The sequence below is a fragment of the Phyllobates terribilis genome, unplaced genomic scaffold (genome assembly GCF_046119375.1).
Source record: "Phyllobates terribilis strain yellow unplaced genomic scaffold, ASM4611937v1 Scaffold_3__8_contigs__length_932513732, whole genome shotgun sequence".
NCBI classification, from domain to species: Eukaryota; Metazoa; Chordata; class Amphibia; order Anura; family Dendrobatidae; genus Phyllobates; species Phyllobates terribilis.
Genome location: NW_027362763.1, coordinates 208,257,041 through 208,266,401, shown reverse-complemented (window position 1 = coordinate 208,266,401; position 9,361 = coordinate 208,257,041).

The window sequence follows — 9,361 nt, the reverse complement described above, 5'->3', positions numbered from 1 at the left end:
AGAGGACAGAGGAAGGAAGCATGATTGTTACCTCGCCACCAACACAACAGGGACTTGGTGCTCCTGGATGCGCAACACACATGAGTGCCTTCTTGCTGCACTACCTGCAACATGACCCTCGAATTGTGAGAATTAGAAATAATCCTGACTACTGGGTTGCCACACTGTTAGATCCCCGGTACAAAAGTAAATTTGCAGAAATTATTCCTGCCATAGAAAGGGATGCACGCATGCAGGAGTATCAGCAGAGACTGTTGCAGAATCTTACATGCGCTTTTCCACAAAATACCAGTGGTGCACGTAGTGAATCTCACAGTTCCAACTTGCCAACCGTGGGACCGTCAAGTGTTCAGCACTCAAACCGTAACAGAACCACAGTATCTGCTGGTAACATCAATTTTGCGGAATCATTTCACCACTTTTTTAGCCCATCCTTTGCAAGGCCACAGGAGACAAGAAGTCTGACACATAGTCAACGCCTAGAGACGATGGTACAGGAGTATCTCCAAGTAAACATTGAAGCCACGACTGTGTCACTGGACCCTTGCTCTTTTTGGGCTTCCAATCTGGATAAATGGCCGGAGCTAGCCACTTACGCCTTGGAGATCTTGTCATGCCCCGCAGCCAGCGTTCTGTCTGAACGTGTGTTCAGCGCTGCTGGTGGTGTGCTGACAGATAAGCGCACGCGGCTCTCCACTGATAATGTAGACAGACTCACGTTCATAAAGATGAACAAATCATGGATCCGAAACGACTTTTCTACCCCTGTGTCATCCTGGGGAGAGTAAAAGCTTGATGATTGGTTAAAATCACCCTACCAACTGTTTTAAGCTTTCAAATTACTAATCATGTTTATCTGTATCTTGACTGGAAAATAATTTGGGCTTTGTAGCAGTGTGCAGCACTGATCCTATTAGGCCATCTATAATAAGCTTCACCAGATTTAAAATTAAAAATAATTTTTAGCTGCATCTAGCCCGGAAAATAATTTTGGGGCTCCGAGATGCGCAAGACACATAAGTGCCTTCTTGCTGCACTACCTGCAGCATGACCCTCATATTGTCAGAATTCGAAGTAATCATGACTACTGGGTTGCCACACTCTTAGATCCCCCAAACTTTTCGATCAACCTTTTCATTTTAATAAAGACCAAAAAAATGGTCATTTTTGAAATTATAAGCATTAGCAGGTTGTTAGAAACTGAAATCAAACAGTTTTCAACTCAAAACTTTATTCTAGGTGATGTTACATTTTCACATAGGACCCCTTGTTCGAAAGGAGCTTCTGAACTCTCTCGTCCATTGAATTTGTCAGGTTTTGGATGGTTTCTGCTTCAATTGTTTTGCATGAGGACAGAATACCCTCCCAGAGCTGTTGCTTAGATGTGAACTGCCTCCCGCCATCATAGACACTCCTTTTAATGATGCTCCAAAGGTTCTGAATGGGGTAGAGGTCAGGGGAGCATGGGGGTCACACCATAAGTTTGTCCCCTTTTATGCCCATATCAGCCAGAGATGCAGATGTTTTATGTGCAGCATGAGATGGTGCATTATCATGCAGAAAAATGATCTTGCTGTGAAATACACGGTTCTTCTTCTTGAACCATGGCAGGAAGTGCTGTTTGAGAAAATCCACATACATTATGGAGTTCATCTTTAGCGCCTTCAGGGATCCTAAAGGGGCCGACAATCTCTCTCCCCATGATTCCAGCCCAAAACATTACTCCACCTCCTCCTTGTTGGCGCTGTAGCCGTGTTTGCGTGGGGTGTCCATCAACCAGCCATCCTCCACTCCATTCATCTGGACCATCGAGCGCTGCACGGCACTCATCCGTGAACAAAACAGTTTTGAAATCAGTCTTCATGTAATGTTTGGCCCACTGGAGCCGTTTCTGCTTGTGTGAAGTGGATAGAGGAGGTCGACAGGATGGCGTATGCACAGCTGCAAACCTCTGAAGGACCCTGCATCTTGTTGTTCGGGGGACGTTGGAGGCACAAGCAGCTTCAAAAACTTGTCTGCTGCTATGACAAGGCTTTTTTGCCGCTGCTCTTTCAACCTGACGTAATTGCCTGTAGGAAAGAGTCCTCAATTTGCCCTTATCAGCACGCACACGTGTGTACTGTGAATCAGCTACATACTTCTTGATTGCCAAGACACTTCATCCTGATCATCGCACAATGTTGATTGTAGTCATGCCTTGACCTAAACACTCCACAATTTGTTGCTTCTCAGCAGCCGACACATCCTTTTTCTTTCCCATTATGGCAGAAAATGTAGGCTGCTTAATAATGTGAGAGAGCCTTCTTAAGTAGTCTTGCCTTTCATTGGACACACCTGCCAAACTAATTAGCACAGGTGTCTGCAATTGCTTACAGTGATATAAAGAGCCCTGACACACATCACCATCAATGAGTTTAACTGACAAACAAACAAATTCTTCCCTTATCACTCCTAAACACTTTTTGCATAATAATTTGGAACGCGGTGTACATGTGCTTTTCCACAAAACACCAGTGGTTCACGTAGTGAATCTTACAGTTCTAACTTGCCAACCGTGGTCTGTATGGAATTGTTCAATAAAGGGCCCAAAATTAAGATAACATAGATGGGAGAGGTCTCTATGAATAGGAATTCCTAAGTATTTGATACCCTGTGAGGGCCAGGCAAAGGGAAAGTTGGACTGGATGGAATCCTATATGGATTTAGGGAGGGAGACATCGAGGGCCTCAGACTTCGCTGCATTGATTTTAAAATTTTACCATGTAACAAAGTGATCTATTTCAGCCATAACAGCAGGGATGGATATATGTGATTGAGTGATATATACTAGGACATCATCAGCAAATAGAGAGCACTTGTACTCGGTGCCTCCCACCTCAATCCACCTAATATTGGGGTTATGGCGAATTGATGAGAGCAGGTGCTCCGTCACTAGGATGTATAAGAGAGGGGACAGAGGACATCCCTGCCTTGTCCCATTGGTGATTGTGAAAGGTGATGAAAATGTTCTGACGCACCCCCTGGGCCTTGGGACACCCGGAGCCGGACCCTTTTTGGTGGATGCTGGTGGTTGTAGTCTTCGTGGCGGCGATCCGGTTCCGTGGCTCAGGGCGGTCAAACCAGTGGCGGAACTATTTATGTGGTTTTGATGTTTAAATGTCCGACTACGCCACCCGTGGATTGCGGTCAGAGTGAACCGCCGCTACAGGGCAGACCGCTAAGGCTGGTGTTGTGGGTGCAGCAGAGCGTAGCATAACTCCCCACGGGAGGAGTATAGCCTCAGGGCAGTGTATGCGGAGGATGGGGGTGATGGTGCAGGGCAGCAGCAGTAACGACACGGAGTCAGTGATGCAGTTCAGGGCCTTTACTCACAGTTCTTATTATCCAGACCACGTCTGCAGGTAACGGCTGCCCACGTCGTACTGTGCTCACCAGGTGAGGGGCTCAGACAACTCCCAGATAACTTTGGAGCGCTTCACAGGACCCCCTTTGTGTGTCCTTTGTCTGGCCTTTCTTACCAACACTTCTGTCCGGCTGCCTCGGGCCTCCTCTTGGTAAACTTGGCGCCAGTTTCCCTGACCCTATGTGGTGCCTTCCTAGCGGGTGGAGCAAGGGGCTGCGCCACATAAAATGTCAGAGCCTCCGGTTTCTAGCTGAGGGTCGTTTCCTGCCTCCACTAGTTCGGGGACCGGTCTCCCCCTTTGGCCTGACCCCTCCACGCAGGTGGATTCGGGCGTGCGGTGGCGACTCGCCCGTCCGCACCCCTGGGATCCCTTCATTCCTCGTTCCTGGAGCCTTCTCCGCTCCTCTTCCTTCCTTCTCCCTCTTGCAGGCCTGGGCCTCTGTTACTAGGCCCGCCTCCGGAACAGAGCTCATGCAGAGCCCCTGCTCCCTGCCACTTCTGCTCAGACTTCTCTGCACTGAACTAAGATGGTGCCCACCTTTTATACTCCCTTCTCAATGCACCCAGGAACTGCTTCCTCCCTGCTCCTGCACTGCAGGGTTCCCCTTCCTCAGTGTTCCCTCCCCCCACTCCAGCCAGGGACAGGGACTGTCGTGCCCATCTCAGGGGCATATTGGTCGCCCTGCCCCACGGCAATGTGGTGTAATGCATGCAGGTGTCGGGTCCTGATCCACACTCCATCCTTATCTGAGAGTGAGATATCACACCTCTGGGTGAGGTGCAATACGTCTGTAGCAACCGAGCCCTCGGTGCTACAGTTCCATTTATCTTCAGCCTAGGTGACGTATTGTGATACAGGGCCGTGATTTTGGCTATAAAAGGGTCCCCTAGACCCCTACCCCAAGCTTTTTAAGAGAATCATATATGGCGTGCCAGGAGACTCTATGGAATGCTTTCTCAGCATCCAACGAGAGTATCTACTTACAAATTTTTAACTGCATCTAGCCCAGGAAATACTTTGTGCCTAGTAGCAGTGTCTGCTAGTCAGCGGATTATCCCGGCTGTTAAGCAAGCTACACCACCTGTAGTTTGGACACTTAATTTTTTCAAAGGAAATGCTTCGGGACCACGGGATACTTAGTGAAGAGCATCAGGAGGCACCCCAAGGCATAGGGGCTGGGACTGGCACTAGGATGCCTTGCGGTGGACAGCCAAGCTCGATCCTTATAAAAGCTTTTTAACTGCAGCAGCTTTAGTGGACGCTACTGGAGCTGGAATTACGCGGCTGCTGGCATGAGACTTGCCCTCCAATAGATCCTTGTAAATGGATTTAAAGTGTATTCATTCAAATTAGAGGGACAATTTAAATTAAAAAGCTTAGAGCTGCCTCCACCACAGGGGGGCTCTCTCGACCCACCAGCGGACAGGCACCAGTATTGGGAGAGGGGGGCTGGCCGTCAGGGTTCACCGCGGCTCTGGCACAAACCCGGCGACACGGAGGTGGCACGGGCAGGAGCGGACTGGCCGTCTCGGCTTCTCACTTTTTGGATTTTAGAAGGGCATGACATGCCTATATCTGTGTCTCCCCCTCCTTTTACTCCTCCACCTCTTTTCTTTTCGCATGACTATATGTACTTGTCACTTTTCCATGTGTTAGTTGTGTCTTCTGAGCAGTTTGTCAGCTTTAGGACACCTTTGAAGGTGTTTTCTATGTGTTTCTATGTGTTTTTGTTTGCCTGCCATTGGTTTTAACGGTGTTCGAAGGTGTTCGACGAACAGTTCGACGAACAGTTCGGCGAACACACGGGTGTTCGACGAACCGAACCGAACTCGAACACTACGGGGGTGGCTCAACACTAGTTACGAGTAAGCTGAGCATTAATATTCAATGTCAAGCAGCAGCCACAAAAGCAAACAAGATTATAGGATGTATAAAAAGAGAGATAAAATCCTGCAATCCCAATGTATCCCTTTATAAATCACTGGTGAGGCCACATCTGGAATATGGGATCCAGTTTTGGGCTCCACATTTAAAAAGGATATTCAAAAGTTATTCAGTTCAAAGGCAGGCAACTAGATTATTACAAGGGATGGAAGGCCCCTCATATGATGAGAGATTGAAAAAGTTGAGCTTGTTTAGCATAGAAAATATACAGTATGTGTGGTCAGTACAAAGGACTGGCACATGACTTATTCCTTCCAAAGACCATACTAAGGACCAGGGGGCACTCATTACGGGTGGAATAAAGGCGATTCTTGCATCTAAACAGGAGAGGGTTCTTTACAGTCAGAGCAGCCAGGCTGTGGAATGCCCAACCACAAGAGGTAGTAATGGCCGACACTATAACAGCTTTCAAAAAAGGGCTGGATGATTTCCTCAGTACACATAACTTTGTGGGTTACAGTTAAATTAGACAAAATGTACAATTGGGGGAGAAAGGGTGAACTTGATGGACCTAGGTCTTTATTCAACCTGCATTACTATGTCACTATGTAACTGTTTTTGAGGTCTTTAGCTCACAATGTATATGAGGAGGGACTATGGTTGCCACTGTACATTCTGAGATTTAGCTGTCAGAGTTTGGAGGGACTATTACATTTTTGAGAATATATTCTACAATGGATAAATAGGAAACCGGCACATATAGGGCATTAACAGCAAAAGGATCTGAAAGTAAAGCCAAGCTGCTAACCTGATGGGTTGTGCTGGATGCACAACAACCCAGAGGACATATCAATCATGTAACAGGATGCGGCAACTAGGGGTCTCTCAGGATTCCAAATAGAGTGTCAAAACACATATAGAAGAAAACAACCTCCTTAAAGGGGTTATCCAGTAAAACGACAAGTCTGCACTCATTCTATGTGACTGCAGACTTGTGAATCCTGAAAGCACACGCACTGTGCACTGTGAGGATTCTCCGGAGTCAGCACCTGGAATGAAGGTCACATGACCACAAGTATGCGATATGCATACTCCTGGCCAGAATCAACTAGACTGTTTTCAGCCTCGCTTAATTCATTTGCATTGAGCGAAGCTGCGCCCATGTGGTCGGATTTTTGCCAGGAGTATCCATATCGCATATGTGTCACCCTGGCCTGGATGCCACAAATGTTTAATAAAGCTGTGTCTGAGAGCAAGGGGGAGGTTCCCTGGTTAGGGACCATTAACATGCAGCACCTCCTGTCCCAGGCCATTAGGGGGAGCAGGCTGCCCCTATAAAAGCTGGAACTGGGGGCAGGGTTAGGGAGAACTGGACGACCTGTCTCTGAAGTGAGAGGCATCCCAGAGAAGGGAGAGCCAGTTCAGCTGAAGCTGAGGAGTTTGTGTGGCAGTAGAGGAGCCAAGAGCCAGGGACGGAAGGTGAGGTGAGCCTGTCCTGGCTTAGAGAGAAACCGAACTACCGGACTTTGGTGTCCGAGGCTGGTAGGATTCCAAGTCCTACAGCAAATAACCAGACCGCAGGGGATTGTATGTCCCTTGGCCTAAGAAGCCCGGAGGTTCCGCCACAGCAGAAGGGACCAGCAGAGCCGCACCAGGCCAAGAGTAGAAAGGGACCCAAGTTGCAAGCCATACGGGCAAGAAGACACGGCGAGCTCAGGAACGTGGGCTATTACACCATGAGGAGGGAAATAGCCAGAAAGAGCGCAGAGAGCACGGTAGGCCTACACCCTCACCCTGACCAGGAGGGCTTCCCACTTGTTCTCAGACATCCAGGCCCCCTTCTAGCTGGGACTGTTCTAATAAAGACCCTGAACTGTTTAAGATGCCTCCATTTCCTGGCTATTGCGGTCGGAATCATCCCCTCCAGCATCCTATTACCTGCCCTGAGGCTACACTCTTCCCGTGGGGAGTTATCCCATCCCTGTGCTGCATACCAACATTAGCCTCAGTGGTCTGCCTTGCAGCAGCGGTCATCCCTGACCGCAATCCACGGGTGGCATAGTCGGACATTCAAAAACCTACAAATAGATTGCCACAGCACTTGGTCTGACCACCCTGAGCCACGGGATCGGGTTGCCACTACTACCCCCATCATCACACTGAAGCCTGGTTCCGAGTGCCCCACGGCTCAGGGGGCCAGTCAGATTTGGCGTAGTCGGCAGGATTGTGACCAACCCGCCACAAACGGGTATTGCATGCCTGAAAAGACTGTTTGCGTACCTTGAAAAGGAGGTTTCCCGCTATCCAGAGCCGTTTTCCCACCATCTTTAGCCATTTGCCCGCCATCGGACGCCATCTTCAGGACTCCGCACGGGAAGACGAGGGGCGTGGACGTCCAAACCGCGCGAGACCTGAAGCCCCGCCCTACGCACCGACGCTGCGCAAGGTCCTGGAAGGAGAGAGAGCGACGCTGACGTCACCAGAACGCGACGCAAGGTCCTCGCCCAGAGCAGCACCAGCGGAGCCGCGGCCTATGGAAGAGGATCAACGGAAGGTAGGCCACACTTAACTAGGGTGGAAGAAGATGTCGGAAGCGGAGTTTCCCACTACCACCAGCGTGGCTGCAGCAGCGGTGATGCCGTTCTCCATGCCTTACATCGCCGGAGGGGCCTGGCTGCCCAAGTATTCAGGGGAGCCCCATGCATTAACTGACTTTAAGGAAAGACTGTACAGTTTATTCCAAGTTTATCCCCTGACAGAAGAACAGAAAATCAGTATACTGACAGGGCAGTTAACTGGCGCAGCCCAGCGGGAGGTAAAGTCATGGCCCGCCGAGGAGAAAAAGACTGTAAAGGACATTCTGGCCCAGCTGCGGGGTACCTTTGATACACGTACCTCCGCTGAAATTAAAATGCGGTTCTACGGATGTAAACAGCGGGCACAGTACAGCATCAGAGACTATTCCCTAAATTTGCAGGAAGCCTTGAGAGCCATCAAACAAGCTGACCCTGGCAGCATGCAGGATACAGATAAGCTATTAACAGTTCATAGAAGGTCTGCTGTCTAGCGCCCACAGAACCCAGCTGCGCCTCATGTTCTTTCAAAACCCTGGTCTAACCTTTGCCCAATTCAAGGACAGGGCCATAAGGGTGCTCGGTGAACCTGCACCAAGTGGCGCTATAAACCCCCGGCGCCCTGCTCTCACCTACCACCAGGAGGCGGCGCCCTCTTCTATGGACTCTGTGGGGGCCGATGCACAGGCTCTGAACCAAGCCCAGTCGAAAGATCTGCACCACCAAGTCCAGGAGCTGACCAGGAGCGTCATGGCATTGACCAGGACCGTCCAGCCGTTACAAGTGGACCCGTCAAGACCCATCGAGTTGGCTTCAAGTCCGGAGGATGTCCCGTGGCGTTGACAGAGGAGGACCCCGTCGTTCCGAGGGAGGCCCACAGACCGCTACGCAGAGGATGGAAAGCCCATTTGCCGTCGATGCAGCCAGCCCGGACACATTTCCAGGTACTGTAATTTAAACGGGTCCAACCTGGGGCAGAGGGCCAATCCCCAGGCATAAGATCACCAGGCCTTTACAATTGGCGTAATAAGTACGTCGGGGGGCGCCCGGTTTTACCTGTGGTGCTGGACGGTATCCCCATGAGTGCCTTGCTGGATACCGGGTTGCAAGTAACTACTATCTCTTATGTACTTTTTAACCCCTTAACCCCCGAGGGTGGTTTGCACGTTAATGACCAGGCCAATTTTCTGACCACTGTCATTTTATGAGGTAATTACTCTGGAATGCTTCAACGGATCCCCCTGATTCTGAGACTGTTTTTTCGTGACATATTGTACTTCATAATTGTGGTAAAATTTCTTCGATATCACTTGCGTTTATTTGTGAAAAAAAAGGAAATTTGGCAAAAATGTTGAAAATTTTGCAATTTTCAAAATTTGAATTTTTATGCCCTTAAATCAGAGAGATATGTCACACAAATGAGTTAATAAATAACATTTCCCACATGTCTACTTTACATCAGCACAATTTTGGAACCAAAATTTTTTTTTGTTAGAGAGC